This window comes from Myodes glareolus, chromosome 6 (genome assembly GCF_982192425.1).
Source record: "Myodes glareolus chromosome 6, mMyoGla1.1, whole genome shotgun sequence".
Classification (NCBI taxonomy): Eukaryota; Metazoa; Chordata; class Mammalia; order Rodentia; family Cricetidae; genus Myodes; species Myodes glareolus.
Genome location: NC_142031.1, coordinates 63,097,956 through 63,116,846, shown reverse-complemented (window position 1 = coordinate 63,116,846; position 18,891 = coordinate 63,097,956). Strand labels below are relative to the sequence as shown.

Here is an 18,891-nt window from a genome sequence, read left to right as displayed (position 1 = left end):
CTCCATCTCTGCCATTTTCTAGGTGTTATTTGATAGACATTCCCTTGATGGGCAAAGCATACATGAATGACAGTGGCAGAGCTGGTACAAGTGAAGGATGGTGTTTCCTGGAACACGTTACAGGTGTGAGAGGACCCTCGGAAGAGAATATGAAGGAAAGAGAAGACAAAGTTGAAAGGGTGACTGGGTTTGGGTAGATGTCCCCTAACACTGTGACACACACCATTGAGCCACTGGAGTGGGAAGGGACTGGCCATCAGTTGAACATCAGTCACCTGACATTTTGGTTTCTTTAGTAGGAAATGTATCTTAAGCCAATGATGAAAAACTTTTTCAAATAGATGCAGAAATATAACTCGAAGCTAGGGCATCGATTTGATTAGCATGGCTTTCCTAAGGTTGCATTCACAACTCTACCTGGCATACATGTGTATTAACTATAATTCCACCTCAATCCTGGTTCACTGGGACAAATCTACATGAAAAAAATGCAGCAGAACTCATCTATGCTGGACTGGGAGAAATAGTGAGCGCAGCCTGAGAAGGTGGGCAGGAGAGAGAGGGATGGGCAGAGGAAAAGTAGGAGGCCTGTGTGGGAGGGATTGCTTCCTCGGTGCCAAACCATTTCAGTTGCTACGTGTGCAAGTATGATGGCCCTCAGCACTCCTACTAAGAAAATCAGCACAAAAGATTGGAACCAAAAGTCCTGCTCCATTCTGGGGCTCACCTGGGACTCCTCTTTTTATGTATGGAAGCCTCAAAATGTAGGACCAACATTTGCCAACCTCAAAGGGAGAAAAAGATGTTCTTTATACTTGAAGACTAGAAAGGTACTTAAGTCCCCCAGCAAATGGAGGAAGAGTTAGAAGAAGGGGAAAACAGCTCTTAAAACAGTACGATCATGGTGTAATGGTGTGTGTGTGTGTGTGTATGTGTGTGAGTGTGTGTGTGTGTGTGTGAGTGTGTGTATGTATGTGTGTGTGTATGTGTGTAGAAAAAAATGCAAAAAACTTTTTGGTTTAATAGGAAAGAGCTGTTGAAATTTTTTTTTTTAAACTGTAAGAGCCCTGGGAGAAAAGAATGAAAGAGATTCTAAAAGACTCCTCCCACGACACAGGCAGGAAGATTAGTCACGGGGTGAGCTGGAGTAGTAGGGGAGCTAGGAGGAGGGTGTGTTTTGGGAGGTAGTGAAGGATAGTAGCTTTGAAGTACAACATTTTCCCATGAACGAAACAGAGCTCTTGAGCTGTTTTTACTAAATTCGGCGCTCAGCTGTAGGGTGGAAAGGGAGGACAAGAGCCATATTATTTGCCCACCAAATACCAGCCCATAGGTAAGCTTACATGTGTTCAGTTAGGAAAGTAACTTGAAGCTGCCTTTGCAGTTCTCACTTATATGTAGATATCACATGGAGGAGTGATGGAGACAATGTAGAAGGTGCATCCAAAGGAGGAATGAGAGAAACTGGGAGTCTGAGGTCTCCACGCAGGCGTCTAATTCTTCCCGACCTTCTTCTCTATGCATCGAAAACACCTTTGCTTTTATTTATTTCTTTTCAATACAAGAAGTCCTATAACCCATGTGGCCTTGAGTTGCTAAGTCCCTTGCCTCTACCTCCCCCTTTTCACTTGACTTACTGTATTGTATCCATGTTCTCTGTTAGACATAATTTCTTGAGGGTTGTCACAATACCTTATTTTAGGTTGTTCTACAGTAACTAAATGATACGACCACCCAGTGACCCAAACAGTATTGATTCTTGGTAAAAAGGATGACGGCAAGGATATCTATCATTTATTGCATATTTTCAGTAATGAGGTTTTATTTTCCATACATACCTTTTTTTTAAATTCAAGAGGGCTGTAAATTTACTACAAAAATGAGTGTGAGGGATGAACTAATTTATAGAAGGTCATAAACCAATAAAATACTGAGCTGCAAGATTTTATCTGATTGAACTTGGCTTGAAGATTTTCATTTTCCCCCAATACTGAGGATTGAACCCGGGATCTTATGCTCTATCTGAACCACCTTCTTTATTTTATTTTGAGACAAAGTCTCATTAAGTTGCTTAGGCTGGCTCTGATTGCACTCTGTAGCCATATCAGGTGTGTGTGTGTATTTATGTATTTGAATGTGTTGATGTATGTGTGCTGATATATGTATCTTCATGCACATATCTGTGAGCCTGTGTGTGTATTTATGTATTTGATTGTCCTGCTTTATGTGTGCTGATTCATGTACCTACATGTGTGTCTCTGTGCTGCTGTTATGTGTGTATGTGTGTGTACTTATGTATTTGAGTGTGTCGATGTATGTGTACTGATATCTGGACCTACATGTGTGTCTCTGTGATCCTGTATGTGTGTAGGTGTGTATGTGTGTGTACTTATGTATTTGAGTGTGTCAATGTATGTGCGCTGATATATGGACCTACATGTGTGTCTCTGTGATCCTGTATGTGTGTATGTGTGTGTATTTATGTATTTGAGGGTGTCATTGTATGTGTACTGATATATGAACCTACATGTGTGTTTCTGTGATCCTGTATGTGTGTGTACTTATGTATTTGAGTGTGTCAATGTATGTGCGCTGATATATGGACCTACATGTGTGTCTCTGTGATCCTGTATGTGTGTATGTGTGTGTATTTATGTATTTGAGTGTGTCGATGTATGTGTGCTGATATATGGACCTACATGTGTGTCTCTGTGATTCTGTATGTGTGTATGTGTGTGTATTTATGTATTTGATTGTGTTGATGTTTGTGTGCTGATACATGGATCTACATGTGTCCCTATGATTGAACATATATCTATGTGCTTGAGTGTGTTGATGTATGTGTGCTAATACATGTATCTACATGTGTGTCTCTGTGATTGTGTGTGTGAATATGTGTGCACGCATATGTGTAATTTAGAGATTGATGTTGGTATCTTTCTCTGTCTTATTTTTTTTCCAGTTCACTGAACTTAGAGGTCACCAGTGCTGCTGGTCCGGCTAGCTAGCAAGCAAGCTCCAGGGATCTCCTGTCATCGTGCCCAGCTTTTCACACGGGTGCTGGGAATAGAGTCCAGGTCCTCATGCTTATGCAGCAAGCACTTTCCCAAGTCAGCTCTCGACCCTAAACTTGTAGCTTTCCTTTGTTATTTCCTCCAGTTGTTGAGAACACACTCCTGGGCTACCATGACCACCTGAACATTTGTGACTACGTTTCCTGTCATTTTGTTTAAGCTCAGTGGAATCTTCGCGGTGAGTTTCCTCAACATGACCTAAACTGACAGAGGATCAAAAAGATGCTTTCCGTCTCGCTTGGAGAAATGAAAACATTTACGATCACTTAAAGGAAAACTAACAATTTTGTATTTGTAAATTAAATTTCTTTCACATTTTAACTTTGCTTAGGACTTACTGTGTGAACAAGAAAAAGTAACATCAAACGCTTCATGTAAAAATTATATGAGCATTCGAATTTTGGAGTGAATATTTTTAAGAGTTTTCATGACCTCATAAAACCCAATCCAGGAATTTCCATGAGCAAGAGTTCCTACTGGAGATGCAAACAACACCAGCTGATTCTTGCAAATAAAGTAATGGCACTAACATGCCACCACTATTGATAACACTTGGTGAGTCTCCAGAGGGACGGTCGACTTATAATTTAAATACTGACTCTCGAGAAATTAGAAACAAATTTGCGAAGGCAACAAATGAACACAACCAGTGCAAAATACAAACCAGCAGGGCAACCTGCGACTCAGAGGCTGCTGTGTAGGAAACCAACAACCGCAACAATCATTCTAAAGTGCAAACATTATGTTCTTCTTATTGACCTTAATGAAAGTTTACCTATGCTTTGAAATACATTCAACATGGTAACAATTTGCCAAAAAAAAACAAACCTATTTATACACAGCTTGTCAACAGTTTTAGGTCTTTTCGGGCCTCAGAGATAGTAAGTAAACACAAAGATAGAAAAGAAGAATATATTTATAGTTTCTATTTTTAGAAAGGTACTTATATGAGAAAGAGTAGAGAAATAAGATTCTGTTTATGGATCTATAATAATTGATAATAATTCAACTGATCTGTTAGCACTGTATTTTATGGACAATATTTATAAATTAAATATTTTTAATTAAAAGAGACCCAATTTCTTAAAAAAAAGCCAGCAATTATTGTATTATCTGTCTTGAGAGATCAAGAGCTACTTGGTGCATGAGAGTACTCCAGGTATTAATTGTAATTTGTACAAAAGGGTATAAAATGTTCACCCAGCCATTATTCAACAAGCCATTGGAAATAGTGGCGAGGATTATATTTTTTATCAAAAGGAAACAATTGGTGGTCATCAGTGTAAGGTCAGCACTGTGGCAAAACAATGGAGACATCCAGAAAAGGAAACTTACCCGGCTTGGTTTGTATGCGTTAAGCAGCTAATGCACGAAGAGCGTCCGTGTGATGTGTCCGCAGGCACCTAATACTAAAGCATCAGCTCTCCTTGAGGATTCTTCAGGAATTTGCTATTCCATTTTTGTTTCATTCATTAAGTAGTTCCTAATGCATTCCCAAGATCCTTTGCCCAGTAAAATTCTCAATGAGTTGGGCCACGAGCAGTTCAAATTATTTTGATTCACTTAGGAAAGCCATCATTAGAAGCAAACCATAAATGGGAAATGCAATGTTGTGGTCCCTTCACAATGGGATCACATTAACACAATTCCATAGCTCCAAAGACCATGATCTAAATAAATATAGTGCTTAGCTGTCATACTCTAGATTTATATTTTTGACTTATCAATATCAATTCTTGTATATAGGCAATCTAATTCTCCTTTCTACTTATTAATAAATAAATAAGCAGTTTTATCTTCTTATATTTTATTATTATCTCTTAGAAACTTGTTTGTTTTCTAGTGAGAGACAGAAAGGGGATGGAACCAGATGGGAAGAGAAGAATTAGGAGGGGTAGAGGGAAGAGAAATTGTAATCAGAATATATTGCATGAGAAAAAAATCAAATAAAAAGAAATAAAATGAAATAAAAGAGTGTATTAAAAATGGACATTCTTGTCTTTCAGGTTGTGAGCCTAGCCTTTAACAGCTGAGCGATCGCTCTAGTCCAGCATCCTACGTTTAAAAGAACTGACGTAATGCTCTTATATATTTACTAAAAGTAAATTGCAAAAACAGTCTTTAGTATATAGCATTTGATTTTAGTAAGAAGATACTAGATTTTGTGAGTATGTATGTGTGTGTGATGTCTGTGTGATGTGTGTTTGCGTGCGTGCACGTGCACACGGGGGTGCATGTGTTGAGATGCATGTGTGCGCGTGGATGCTGAGTTGACCCTGGTTGTCTTCCTCTGTTGCTCTCCATCTTGCTCTTTGAGACAAGATCATTCGCTGACACAGAGTTCACCGACTATGCTTGTTGGCTCGTCGGCTCTAGAGATCTACCTGTTTCTGCCCTCGTCAGTGCTAGGGTTTCAGATGTGTGCCACTGACCTTGGCTTTTATGTGGGTGCCAGGGACCCAACTGGGGTCCGATGCTTCTTCAGCAGGCACTCGACTAAGTCATTTCCTCACTTTCCCCAAAGATATTTAAAACAAAGTGAATTGTGTATATGGTCATCACAGAAACGATTTACTTGCTATAACTGAATGTTACATGCAAATATCTAGTAGATAAACATTAGTTTCTGCTAAGGAATATATGTAGATACTATGAAGATACTAAAGACCATGATTTCATACAGTCCATAAAGCCTTCAGGCTATAATTTTACTTAAATACCGTCTACATTATTTATGTTGAAGGAATATATTAGATAACTATATGGGAGACAGAAATAGCAATTATTCTTTATTGTTACACTTTTTTTGTCTTTCAGGAGAATTAACGTTTATGCCTATTACATATAACTGAGATGGTATTTATTTCAACCTTAGATTTGTTGAATGTATTCCCTTCTTTGTATATATGTATGTGTATGTGTGAGTGCACATGTCTGTGCTCATGTATGGAAGTCATAAATCAAGTTCAATCCACCTATCCACCTTGATTTTTCCTTTAGTTGTTAATTTTGTTTTGTTTCTTAGACAGTCTCTCACTAGGACCTGGAGCTCCCTGATTAGGCCAGGACGACTAGTCACTGAGTCCTAAGGACCGGCCTGTTTCTGTCACCCTAGTGCTGGGATTTAAAGCATGTACTGCTATACCCAGCTTCTTATCTGGGTCCTGAGAACTGAATTCAGGTCCCCATGTTTGCACACAAGCACTTCACCAACTGAACTGTCTTCCTTCTAAAAAAGTAACTGCTTTACGTTCCTAGATAGTCACATATTTAAGGTGCACAGAAACCACTCAGTACAATGAAAAGGACCTTTTGAAGTGACATTAACATACCAGGTTTAGCAATAAAAAAATCATATTTGCTACTGATATCGATGCTGTGTGCCATTCTGCGGAACTTCTTTGTAAGTCCTTCTGAAATGTCCAGAATCCATATCTGTATGCAACTCAACTAAACACAACCTTACCAACCGCGCTATTATATATACAAAAGGTCCTGTACAGAAAGGCTATTAACATTCCCAAGCATATTTCTCAATTACAAAACATACTTCATATATAGTCAACCGAAGCAAGACCCTTAGCAGCCGCAAGCCTCTGGGCCTCCGCAAAGGCTACCTGGTATTCAGAACAGCCTGGGACAGAATTCCAACATAACATCTAATTAATCAAGAAGATTTTTTTTAAATGAACCAACATATCCAAGACCATCCCTTTTTAGAAAACATTTACCAGCAAGGGAGGGAATGACATCACACTGCTAATTGGTGCATATGCTTGGAACCCTTGCTACCTCAGGTTAACAGCATCTAAGGCTGCTTAGCTCCTTTTGTGAATGGAAAAGAACCATCCACAAGGCCTTCCTCTGACCTGCCTCCACCTGTCACAATCCTACCGTGTTTCACCGTTTGGGGGCTAGGAAAAGCTGGCATTGCCTCCGGGGGACATTTGTGCTGGTTGTAGCTGTCTTTCCGAATGTCTGGGAGATTATATTTTTGGAGAAAGAACAGGAGGGCCAAGATTATCTTTAAAAGGCATGGAACTGTGTGTAGGCACTCTGGAAATTTTTTTATGGATAAAAAGGAGAAAATGGGAAAATGGGGGAGAAATGGAGAAAACAAGGGATAAGGAAAAGAAGAGAAGAAGGGGCAGTGTAGGGGGAAAAGCAATGAAGTGGCCATAAATGTGTTTTGGGGGCTCTAGTTCAGCTCCTGAGTGAAGAAAGCCGCCCAAGAGGAAAGAAGAAAGTACCATCCAAAAAAAGCTGTGTGCCTGCGTGCTTGAAAAGCTCCAAAGGGGTTAAGCAACACCTCTATCCTTCTCCCTAAACTCACTTCAGGTTAAACCTACCAAGATTTCTCCGAACAGCACTCCCCCAACCCCTTCCCAGGTGACTTCCCCTGGAGGGTTTCCATAGAGCCTGGAGATGGGCATCTGTGATTTGGCTTCTGCCTTCCAGGAGCCAGGGAGTTGGCAGAGTCCATTGTGTGTTTGCCCTGCAGTTTCTTTGCTCCACTCCATCTCTATCCCTGCAGCTGCAGCAGTTTGGGAAGAGGCTAGACTGGCAGAGGGGTGGGGAATGGCACCTGCAGTAGCTCTGAAGTCTGGAGTCCCTGAGGATTCTGGGAGCTGAGCCAGGAGCAATGCATCCACCCCAGGCAGGTCTCATCCACGAGCTACCCTTGCCTCTGTTTGCTGATGCTTCCCCCAAATTCTAAAGGTCTTAAATACATTGACCGAGATGTACAGGACATCAGAGAGAGCAGGCTAAACAATACAATTTTTGAAAAAAGGCAACTCAGTGAGGTGGGTTTATTAGAAGTGAGGAACAATGGGAAGGATGGTAAGGAGAAAGAGTGTAAAAGACTCCTCCTCACCCTGCAAAACCACCTCTCACCATATGAGAAGCCCAGGCATATATATCTAAAAACTGCAGCTGTGTAGCTGAAGATGCTGTACACTGCAGAGGTGAAGAGAATATTTACACACAGCATGACTTTTTAATTGTCCCAGAGACTGGAAGTTAATTGGCTTTATCTAGTTGCTTGGCCGCATCTGTAAAACCAGAGGTTTGAAATAGACGCTGTATAAAGGATTCTGCCTGATTTGAGCCTCTACACCTGTCAACCTGGGAGCCAGGGAATCTGAGACCCAACATTGACGGTCTTTAATATGTGACTCCCCATTTCCTCTGCCACCTATTTATCAATGCAGAGCAACGCATGCACAGGTCATTGGACTGACGCCAACTCTCAACTGATGGCAAGGAGTATGGCACAGATGTGACGATGCTTGGTCTTTCTGCCCTGGAGTAAGGAAAAGGAGAAGCCCTGTGATGTCTACTTTGGATTTCCAAGGAGAGTCTATTCTAGAATTTTCTATCCCAGATTTTATGCATCAAAGTAAATTACATATTCCTTTGAGGGGTTGAAAAATAGCTGGACTGATCAAATCATCAAAAGATGTCTAACATGATCCTCCCTTGCTATTTAGGGAAATTTTTTTTATTTCGTTTCACCCCAGACTTTTCTGTGGGAATCCAGTACATACCAGCCCCTCTTCTCTTGTCTGCCTCATATCACTCTGCCAACCCGCTTCAATGCAGCATTTTCATGGGGGTTATTTAGCTTTCACGTCTTGGCGAGAGTGCCCTGGCGAGTAAGGTTTACAGTGGTGCAGACCCCACCCCCATGCCACACACACACACACACACACACACACACACGCGCACACGAATACAGACAGCTTAAATGACAATAAGGTAAAATGAGTTTGCTCAAGTTTCATTTTAAATTTGCCTCAGCCTAAAATTCCTTTAAATTAAGAAGAAAATACGGAGAAATAAAACTCCCTGACTTCTCACGCCTTTAAGTGGGAAGTGGCACAGGGACAGGGTATACTTTGTGTTTTCCACCAGCAATCCCATCTCATTTTAGTCTCCAAAATATGGACAGGAGGGCAACTCTGGAAAAATGGATTCCCACTCTGGCATCTCACTGGGTACCAATCCGTGCCGAGATGAGCGCTCTCCCTCTCCTGGCCTGTGAAAAGCGCCCCCAGCCTCTCTACCCCTCCCCATACACATTCTCGCACCCTGGAGGGTATTCTTTGGTAATATGTTTTTCCCCCAAACAGGGTTTGACCTTGTGAAGACCGTTTTTCCACTTTTCCGGGCTAGGAACAACCCAATTTAAGTAAAAACACAGAACGACCTTTTCTCCTTTAAGACAACATTACCAAATGCAAGGTGCCAGGGGGTGCAGTTCTCAGCCCTGCATTCCGGAAGGCGAATGCGGCATGCAGAGTCAGGTAGCTAGTTAGGGTTTGCGAGTCCCCAACCAGACACTCTTGACTCTGCTCAAAAAAAATCAAAGATGCTGTTGAATAGCTTTCCTTTTCTTAACAATGCATCATCGCGAAGAAGAAAAGAAAATAGCATTTCCTAAGTACTAAGCAACATACTTGTGCGCCTAACGCCTTGGGTTTTAAACACTAGCATCCTGCATAGCAACCAACAGTGATGCCCACACTAGCCTCAGTCCACTCAGTTTTACTTAGCAAACACCTTTTGTGCTCCTCCACGGTGGAAAAAAAAATGGTGCACCAATCCCACGTATGACAGGTTGGTACTCATCTGCAGCCGCTCAATAGTTTGATCAGCAACTGGGAAACTTCACAGTCGTTTAATAAGCTACTTAATTCTGACTAAGGAAACCCACCTATTTGTAGTCCTCTACTAAAAAAAGCACCCAGTCTCACCTGCCTTAAATCTAGCCGACGTCCCCCGAACATGCCGCATATAAACACTCCTCCTTCCCCCCACCACGTTATCCCAAAAGGTCCCCCATGAACCAGCAGCACATTCAACTGCTAACGCTAACCAAGGCAATTGTCACCATGCAGTTAGAACGCATCTATGCAAAGCAAAATATGTGACAATAGCCAAAGCATCTCCTGACAATTGGCTGCGCTACACATGCAAAATAAAATGCAACGAAGATTGTATTTTCCACTTACAGTTTATAGCGCTGTGCACCGTCCCTTAACGAAAATGATAAAACTCAACAGTTCTTTCAAAAAATATATATATTTAATTCGGGCTAACGGCTAAGCCGTCTCTGTGAGTGGTTCTCTCTCTCTCTCCTTTTCTAGGAGCTCCGGGCTGCTTAAATTCCTCTTGGATCGCGCCTTGCAAAGCCAGCGGTCGCTGCAACACGCTCGGGTGAATCTCTGCTGCAGATTGGGAATCCCATAGAAAAACCTAGGGTCCCTGGAGCTGCGTGCGCAAGCGCGCAAGCCTCCACCTCACTGATCCTCGCCCCGCCCCCTCCCTCCTCCCGCCGCTCCACGGCCCAGCCTGGAGAGTTGTGACCAAAAGCCGCTTGGCGATGGCGCATGCTCACATGCAGGGTTTGAAGTTTCTGCGGGTGGATTCCAAGGCTCCGGATTTTAGCAGATACTTGAAAGGAGACTGGGAAAAGGAGCCCAGCTAGCTCCTACCCCTGCACCAGGACAGGCACGAGGCAGGACTGAAGGTATTCATTCACCACGCCCTGAGATTCTGGGGCCAAGTGACTTGAAAGCTACTTCGGAGGAGACAAGAACACGCGGGCGTGTTTTTCCCGCCGCTCTCAGTTTTAGTCCGGCCCTTGGCCAACTCCTGTCAGACTGTAAGGTGAAGAAAACAGCAGGAATCCCAAAAGAACGATTCCAGCTAGACCCTAAGCCCCTGTCCTTGTACCACTGAGAGAATGGATGCGATTTGTGTTTTGTCCTGGGGACATTTCCCCAGAGGGTTGGATGCTAAGAGAAGGGGAGCCAAGTGCCTGGTGGCTGGGCCTTGTAGGAGCAATGTGTCATTCATATACACATTCCTCCCCTCCTTCCATTCCCTCCACCTCCTCTCCATCCCTCCATCCCCCCACTTCACTCCTCAGAGAGGGTAAGGCACATTGATTTGAGAAAGGTCCAAGGCCCTCCCTACCATATCTAGGCTGAGCAAGGTATCCCTCCAAAGAGAATAGGTTCCCAAAAAGTCAGTACATGCAGTAGGGATAAAATCCTGGTGCCACTGCCAGTGGCCCCCTTACACCATCCCACCCCCCCCCCCCCGCAGTCTGCCTCAGTCATACAACTGTCACCCACATTCAGAGACCCTCGGAGCAATGTGTCTTAAAGAGAGCTGGGCTCAAGGCTTCTGAACCCTGGTGACTACCAGAGAATGCTGAGAAATGCCATCCGTTTTCACAAAATATGCATGTACTGAATATTCTTTGCATTTGGGCAAGGGTAGGTGGAGGGAAAGTAGCCAATAATCCTTCAGATCCAGGGTGAAGGTTCGGGTTTTCTCCTTCCTCATCCATAAGGTCCTCCCTGGATGACTTAACGTTTGACAGCTCTGCCCCGCTGCCCATTGTCCTGCCAAAGCCTAGAAAACTTGGCAAAGAGCAACGCCTGTAAATGCTGGTGGCTTCCCTACCTGGAAAGCAAGGAAGGATTCTCAAATGCTCCCAGCTGATGACTTTTCTCATTTACTGTTCCACTCACTCTTCTTTGAAGTACCCACTAGTGGGCACTACCCCGTGTTCCCGGGGTTGATGGCGCTTACAAAAAAAAAAATTCTCTGGAGTTTCATTTAGGTGGGAACTACACTTACAGTAGAAAGAAGTCCTGGGAGCCTGATGGAAATCAATGTTCTTTTAAGAGGAGTTCTACATTTTGCCCAGGGTCTTTAGACACCTAGGTGCGTTCAAGGAAACTGCAAATACCTAGAGCGCCCCTGGTGGCCAACCGACTCTAAACTGGTTGCCAGGAGGCAGCAGGCTCCAAACTGGGAGACCGACTTGGAACGCATTTGAAGCAACTAAAGCAAGCAGAGCGGAGAGAATTTGGCCAGTGATGGATCATGCTGGGTGAGGGTCTCAGGCCGCAACACCAAGCAGGTTCAAAGCTAACCTCACCGGTCTAGAGCTCACGAAAGCCCTTCCGTACCAGACTCCCCAGAAAGGCTCTACAGGAAGACAGTGCACCTTCGGGACTCCCAGGACAGTGCTATTGGTTCTCCCTCCAAGATGCGGGTGACCCTAGAAACCTGGAACCCGGAGCCGCGTGGGCCAGTCGCTCTGCCGCAGCTGAGCACCAAGCCGATCTGGCGGGCACCCTCCCCGCGCTCCCAGGCCGCAGTGCGCACTGCGCAGCAAGGCATCCCCGCGAGCTGGGAGGGTCCTTTCAGTTTCTCCGGATGAACTAGGGCCTTAACAGGTCCGGATAAGTGGCTTTTGTTAGCCTGCGAGATCGCCTCTGAGAGTATTTAAAGTAATACCCCATCTTTTGTCGGTTTTCCCCACTGAGGTCATCTGGCGTCTCCCTGGAGAACAGCCAGTGCACTGCAGTGTGCCTTAACCGAAGGCTAGTTTTCCCGCTTCAACCCTACCAACCTTCTTATTGAGGCCCCGAGGACCCACTGGTGACAATATCCGGTTTTAGATAACTTACTTTGCTCTTGTGTTTAGGGGGAAAATTCACACGTGTACTTTCAACAGAGCTCTTTCCTCGGTAGATTCGGCTTCAGTAGCTTGTTCCAAGAAGGCAGGCAGTTGGTTTTATTTTTCAGAAACATTGCCATTTATTCCACAACGTTGTGTGGTGTCAAAGTATGACATCTTAATTTAATCTTTGCTTGCGATGGTATATCCTCTTAAACTTTTAATACGTTGTGTTGTTTTAAAAAATATTTTTTTATTGAGTTATGGCTAGAAAACCAGTTGAAAAAAATGTTCCCTCTTGGGGATTGTGCAGTGTTTCAGATAGGAATGCCCAGGCATCCTACAACGTGAGGGAGTCCGCAGTTGCTCTCCTCCCGCAAGCAAATACAGGGATGCCTAGTGACCATGAGCCAAAACAGAGATATGCAGTGTAGAGGAGCTATGTGCGTTGGGTTAGGATATCAGACTGAATGTAGCACCATGTTGACTGAGGAATGCTATTTACATAAGATCATGCCTTAATATCGGAAAACTAATTGGCAGCTTTTGCTTGTTGAGCATTCGGGATGAGTGTTTTGTTTTTCTATGTAGACCAGGGAGGCCTGGAACAGTCTATGTAGCCCATGGCTGGCCTTGAACTTGCAGCGGTTTTGCTGCTTAAGCCACTCAAATGCCAAGATTGCAGGATGGACTATCACAGATTGACAAATAACATTCTTTACAGAGGATTCTAGAACTTGCTTCTGTCTCATTTCTTTCTAGATTAGAATAGAAAAGCACAACAAAAAACAAGAATTGTTTGTAGGTATACACAACTCCATTTAATATTCTCACTAGCTTTAAGGGCTGCATGAGGCTGCTAGTGGATGTGTGCAGTGCCAGCAGGGGAAACAATCAAAGCTTGTGGGCCTGTGACCCCCATGGTGATATTGCTTATTTGAAGCGCTTGTATAGAAATTATGCAAGCTAACAGAAATGGAACTTAAGACATGAAAGTATTCTGAAAACTGGAAGAAAAACTAAGTGAAAGGCATAGCAAGGAAATGGAAAGAGATAGAGATGTAATTTAATATAATCAGTGGGTAAAACTTCATCTAAACTGATAAAGAATAGCTAGAATTTTTGATTTCACATGTATAGTGTTTTTTATCCTGAAATCTAATTTTTATAGATGAGATAATTATTCTTATCTCGATGTTCTAATTCCATGTATTCATGTACTTAAAAAAACAAAATAGGCCAACAAAATCCTATTTCTGCCTCAGGTAGGAAGTTTATCCTCTAATAAGACTATACTGTGGTTTTTCTAATACATTGTATGTGTTTGAACTTCATGTGGTTTTGTAAAATGTATGAGGAAATGCAAAAATATGGAATCTCATGCAGTTAGAATGAGGTCCTGAGCCTCCTCCACATGAAATATTGTAATTTTTAAAGATTAATATGTGTGTCACACGCATGTACATATGCCTAGGGAGTGCATGTGATCCTCTACAACTGGAGTGACAGAGGATTGTGCACTGGTAGACACTGTTGCTAGGCATCAAACTCTGGTCCTCTAGAAGAGCAGCCTTTGCTCTCTACCACCAAGCCATCTCTCTAGCCCTGAAATTCTCATCTTAAGCAAGATCTTCTTGATCCTCTCCCAGTCCACCTTTGATTGAGTTCCACAAGCCATAACCATATCTAAACTGTTTGAAATATAACCTCAGGGCATGGAAAACAGTCTCCTTGGACTTTTGACACTCACAAAGCCTATCTTTAAAGCCGTATGGAATGATCATTGTCCAGCCTGAATGCTGGGCATTTCTTAGAACCTCAGAAATGGATATGGCAAGCCAGGTGGGGAGGGAATACAAGGGTGTAATCATAGCACGCGAGCAAGTGTGCCTGGAGGAGCAAGAGAGGCTACATAGTGAGAGCTTGCCTCAAAAGGTTAAAAAAGAAGCAAGAAAAAGAATTTGTATTCCGTTATCTCTTCTACATTTGAGTCTGACCTTTCTATTCTCAGCAGCATTCTTTAGCCACAGATGATGTTGTCATTCCTAAGGAGGGTATATTTAAGAAAAGAAAGAAGGACCACTGGTGTTCTTATAACCAGATATTTCTCTTACTGCCCAGTTTCTTCTTTATAACTGCCTACAAAGCATCTCCATAGTAATTTCTTACAGATTCCTCCAACATCTCCAAATAATTCTGTCTCTTATCCATCTCCATTGACCTGCTCTTTCTTTCCCGTTCCTAAGGGCTTTGATGTTGCCTAAAACCAAGCCAGCCCTTTAACTCAGTATGCCTACACCTTTCTTTATCAAAGCATTGCTTAAATCCCATGAATCCATCTGACCCAAGTCCATCCTTCACATCACTGGACTCTCTCATCATTCAGCCGCTCGTCATTGTCTTAGGTTGGTTTTTCCCATTCCTTTTTGTTATGTAGTTGTATGTATACATGTTTGTAAGTGTGTGCATGTGTGTGCATATCCACATGTGTGCAAGCATTAGGCAGAAGTCTGCTTTGGGTATCTTTCTTAGTTAGTATTGACCTCATTTGTTCATTCTGCCTCATTTTATTTTGATTTGGGATTGCTCACCGAAATAGGAGTACACCAAATGACTGAACTAACTGGCTGGTGAGCATCCGGGACCTTTCTGTCTCCAGTCCCTCAGCTCTGAGGGTACAGCAGGTAGATCCCTGCACTTGGCTATTTTGATGTGGGTGCTGGGGAAACAAGCTCATGCATTTGGGCCCAGAGAACTTTTTATTCTCACGATTATTGCAAACACAAAAATCTTATTACTCTTAACTAAAATCATTAGGTAGTGTCTCCCTTTAAACAAATCAAAGCAAAATAAATGAAACAAACAAACAAAAAACTTTCTTAGCACAGGATACAAGGGCATTTTCTGGTGTCCTCTGATCCATGCAAACCCCCTCTTGCTGTGTTTCCTTGGCTCCCTGTACCCAGTTACACTGTGGCATATGTAGGTTTCTAAGCTCATGATAATATCCCACCCCTGTCTCGTTTTTCAGGAACTGTTTCTTTTGGGAAACTCTTTAAATTCGAGTGACCTTTAAGAGGCCTATTAATCCTTCAAGTTCCACTGAGATAGCATCCCTTAACAGAAAAATCTTCCTCCTCATGGCACATAGCAGACAATTCATGAGGCTACTTTGAAGGTTACCCAAGTATATATAGAAAATACAAATTGTACAGTTCCGATTAAAGATCTGCTACTATGTAATGACATCCCATTTTGTAACTGTTGAAGAAAGCTGAGGTTGTCCACTTTTCACTTTAGAAAGCAAAGTGAATGTGTTACATTGTTATAAAACTGTTCCTTAAACTGTGTTTAAAATCTCCATCTCGGATGTGAAGAAACTTTATAGCCATTGCATGAGCGTCTAGGTTAAATTACTCTTATTTGACTTGAGTATGGCTCATGTGGAGAATCCACACTCAAAATATTTAAAAAGCATTCATTGACAAATTGATTCGTAATTTTTTATTATTGTTTTGTGGACATCAGGAATAAGTTGCAAGTGTTAGCGTTGTAAGACTCTTACTGACACCAAACACTTTTGTAAGACCTAGAAAAGTCAAACTGGGATTGAGCTGGAAGGTTGATTCCAACTGTCTAGTACTCACAGTGCAGGGAGATGCTGGTCAAGTTGCTGGGAGAGAAAAGCCATCAATGGTCTTAATCAGCTGTGGACTCTGTGTGCTTCAATACCAACCTGCCAGGCAAAATGGGCCTACCGGTGTGATAGTGTCATGGCTGGTATATGGGTGCAACCAACCACTTCTTGCTTGTACATGAGGTAGGTCTACTCTGCAGAAGGGAACTCATGCCTAGTATTGTATGGTGGGTCAAAAACACATGGTTGGAAGGGTTCCAGGACTTAGGAGAGAATCTACTTACAGTTGTTTTGCTAAGTAGACATGTTGACAAGATGCCTTCTCAGTATTGATGTTTATAGTTACAGATAGTGCTGCTCTCGGCCTTAGTTAAAGAAGCTTGTTGTGCCGTGGGTAGTAGTTAATGCAGAATTAATAAGTGGGCACATGCTAGTAATAAATAACTGTTGAGCACTCACACTAGTGGAAGCATGTGTATCTCCCTCTCCAAGTTCCAAGGAGCATCACGAGTGAAGGGAAAGGAAGAATGTAAGGGCCTGAGATTGAGGAGGGGTGCTGTGTAATGACAGATTCTGGAAGTGACGTGGATAACACAATCATAAACACACAGAGCTATAGTTACATGCATGAAACCTGTACAAGACCGGACCTGTCAACATTTCATCATGGATGGAAAAAATTCAAGAGGTTCCATTCTTCCTTGGGGAGCTATTGACTAATGGGCTGCTGCCAGGAATGAAAGTCATTTTCCACCGTGGTGTAACCAATTGTGAGTTTCCCAAACTCTGATAACTATTTCCCACTCTCCCACCCTGGTCAGAAGCTCAGTGGGTAACAATTTAAAAAGAAGACTCAGAAGTAGGAGGGAAAATTCCTAGAAATAATATGGGGTTAAACAGGACAAGAAGGGGAAAGAGAGAATAGCAGGGATGAATATGTCCAAAATACATTGCACGCGTGTATTCAGTTGTCAAAATCATATTGTATACATGTATGAAATTGCCACAAATAAAAATTTAAAAATAGAGAAGTCCTTCTCCCTAATCTCTCAACTTGATGTCTTCTTCTTCTTTTTTTTTTTTTTTAATAACCAACTGAGTCCAGTTTGTGCTGCCGATGTTCTCACAGGTGTAGGACCATCCATTGGAACATGGCTGACCTATCAGAGTCCATACCTTTGAAGAACAGTGTCTTCCTCCCCAGGAGCCATAACTGTAATGATTCAGCACATTACAACACTACATAGCTGACACTTCCAGGTTCCAGGGCTACACTTGTGTGTGCAAGCCCCCAGGCAGAAGTGCCTAACGGCCCCGGGAACCTTAAATGACCCTGTGTGACCCATGTGCAGTACGGTTGCATCATCTACAGCCACACAGCTGCATGAGCCCTTGCGCGCATGTGTGAGCTCTGGCATCTGCATATGACCCAGCCACGTCATCCCCCTGTGTGCATGTGATAGGCAGCCCTTAAAAGCCGGTTGTACCATCTTCAGCTGTCTCTGCACACTGACCTCAGCCTGTACACCCTCCTTTAATAAACTCCTAAGCGGGTTTATTGCGTGTTCCATGTTTCCTTCTCTCCTGCACCAGGTAATTTCAGTAACTCCTCAGTTGAGCCCCTCCCTGCTTGATAAAAAATGCTGACTGTTTAGATATTGTTCAGGTCTGATGTGGGAACCTGCAGCTGCTGTGAGTTCATGAGGGGAAAGGAGGTGAATATAATCAAAATCCATGATATGAAATTCTCAAAGAATGAATACAAATATTATGTCATTTTTTTAAATAGTGAAAAAGCTACAGGACTTCTGCCCTCCATGTTAGCATGGCTATTGATATTGCCATTGTTCAGATCCCGTTTAAGCGGGCACTACTGTAGAAGGAGCGGCGGGCTGCTTTCCCGCCTGGCTCCTGCATGGCTAGCTTTACACCCAGAAATAACAACACACAAACTGTATTCATTTAAACACTGCCTGGCCCATTAGTTATAACCTCTTATTGGCTAATTCTTTTTTTTGAAAGTAATTTTATTAAATTATAAAAGTTTCCATTTCCGCCCCTCTTCCCAACACCCTCCCACTCCCCCCACTCCCTCTCCTCCTCCCTCTTCGTCCCTTAGGGCAGTCAGGGTTTCCTGCCCTGTGGGAAGTTCAAGTTCCTCCCCCCTCCCTCCAGGTCCAGGAAGGTGAGTATCCAAACAGACTGGATCCCCAAAATCCAGTATATGCAGAGGAAACAAGTCCCAGTATCATAGTCAATGGCTTTTCAGAAAGACTTCGGGACAGCCACATTCAGAGAATCCGGCCACATTCCGAGAATCTGGTTAGATCACGTCCTCGTTCAGTCCCAGTCCAACTGGCCTTGGTAAACTCTCATTAGATCCGACACCTTGTATCAGTGGGTGATAGCATCCCTCGCAGTCCTGATTTCCTTTTTCATGTTCTTCCTCCTTCTGCTCCTCATTTGGACCTTGGGGGGCTCAGTCCGGTGCTCCAATGTGGGTCTCCGTCTGTATCGCCGTCCTTCGCCAGATGAAGGATCTATGGTGATAAGCAAAATATTCATCAGTATGGTTATGGGCCAAGGCCGGTTCAGGCACCCTCTCCTCTGTCCAGAGAACAATCTGGGGATCTCCCCTTGGACCTGGGATCCCATATATAATCAAGTCTCCTGTAAACCCTAAAATGACTCCCTTA

General features: G+C 43.0%; 1 protein-coding gene across 1 annotated transcript in view; it reads right to left on the bottom strand.

The window, feature by feature from the left end:
• Nucleotides 1–10,363, bottom strand: part of Vsnl1 (visinin like 1) — a 119,012-nt gene extending 108,649 nt beyond the window's left edge. Inside the window, exon 1 of the mRNA XM_048439720.3 lies at nt 10,091–10,363. The gene's annotated coding sequence lies outside the window, so the exon portion shown is untranslated. The remainder of the gene's footprint in view (nt 1–10,090) is intronic.
• Between the last annotated feature and the right edge of the window lie 8,528 nt (nt 10,364–18,891).